This window comes from Cebus imitator, unplaced genomic scaffold, assembly GCF_001604975.1.
Source record: "Cebus imitator isolate Cc_AM_T3 unplaced genomic scaffold, Cebus_imitator-1.0 Scaffold361, whole genome shotgun sequence".
Lineage (NCBI taxonomy): Eukaryota > Metazoa > Chordata > Mammalia > Primates > Cebidae > Cebus > Cebus imitator.
Window position 1 is genome coordinate 1,004,280 of NW_016107676.1, and position 1,837 is coordinate 1,006,116.

The following is a 1,837-nucleotide window of genomic DNA, read 5'->3' on the forward strand; positions in this document are numbered from 1 at the left end:
TCTGTTAATTGGGAAAGTTAGCATGGAGATGTACAGATCAAGAGGTATACATTTGGACGCAGATCAATGGCCTATGCAGATATTATTGAATAAGGGTTAAACACCCATTCTACCACCACCACCATACACACACACATACACACACACACACACACACACACACACACACACATTTGCTCTGAAAATTTGCAAGTGTTATGTAGAGACAGAGGTGATCACAAGGAAGATTCTACTCTGTTAACTGATATGTGTCAGATGTATTATTCTAATAGATATGAAAATATTTGATAAAGAGTCTACTTGTAATTAATTTGATATTATAGTTTATATATGAGTCATTTTACTGCATTTATTTTCCAATTGAATCTAATATGCTTAAACATGATAATAGGTTTTCTTTTGTGTGTGTGTCTATATTGATATAAATATATTAGAGCATTGCTATCATTCAAATACAATTAAATCAAGTATGACCAGTGTCCCTCCTCTTTGATAAAGTAGAAAAATTTACCTAGAAAATATAAGAAGAAATTAATACAAATCTTATATCTGTAAAACAGGAAATGAAAGACATTGTTTTATAATTAACAAAACATATCTTTGAGGAGACTGACTGTTAAGGGAATTTTTTGAAAACATTGTATAAATTTTATAAAACCTAAGGAATATTGATTGAAGACTGTAGAAAATGCTTAAAGGAAACTTGTCAATGTATTCATCATTAAATTTATCTCCTATTATATACTAGCTGAGAGATATTGCATTGGTTAAAGTGCTCTTTTTGTGAGTCTCTCTATGGAACAAATGATACCATTTTTATGCACGATTAGCAAACTGGCAAATATTTTGGATTTGAAGAATCATACTGAAGCAGTCGGGGCTGGTTCATAACTGGAACTCAAAAATGATCCAGATTTGCATTCAAGAACAGGTACAAATGGATAGGAGCAAAGCTTTTACATATAATGGTTTAAATGACCTGATGCAATTTATAGTCACATTTTGTTACTATTTTGCTATACATATATTAAAGGAGACAGTACTAAAATACATTAGATTAACAAGTATGCCTAGTACATTGGCTCATGCCTGTAATCCCAGCACTTTGGCTGGCTGAGGCAGGAGGATAATTTGAATCAAGGAGTTTTGAGACCAACCTGAGCAACACAGGAAATTTTAAAAAATAACTGGGTGTGGTGGCACATGGCTGTGATTCCAGCTACTTGGGAAGCTGAGGCAGGATGATTGCTTGAGCTGAGAAGGTAGAGGATGTAGTGAGCTGTGATGGCACCATTGCACTCCAGCCTGAGTTGCAGAGTGAGACCTTGCCTCAAAAAACAAAACAAAAACGAGAATTGTGATTAATGCATATATGGTCTCCCTGTTCAGCATGAATTCCAGTTCCCATTGCCTCTCTTAGAAGTGTCTGTTTTTGGCTTCTGACCTGAGGCTGTGCTTCCCAGCCTATCAAAATGGCCACCCTGCAGACTGAAACCCTTTATTAGAAATAAAGCTCTCCTTTCTAAATTAAAAAAAATGAATTGTGATTATTCTCATCTAATATTAATGACAAATAACTTTCATAATCAATAGTACAATTTTGCTTTAGGAGAATCCATCATTGCAAGTCTTTTAAAATTGCTTCATATTTCTCAGATTATCTTGCTTGAAAAATTAACTCGTAGTATCTGTGCCATGAGGATTGTCAGCTAGATTGACAACATGCTGAAGGTCAGTAAACAAAGAATCATGAAAAATAGTAGACTGTCAAGTTAAAGGGAGCTCATATAGGGATTGATCTTAGCATAAGTTTTATTAATGATCTGGTAAGTGATGT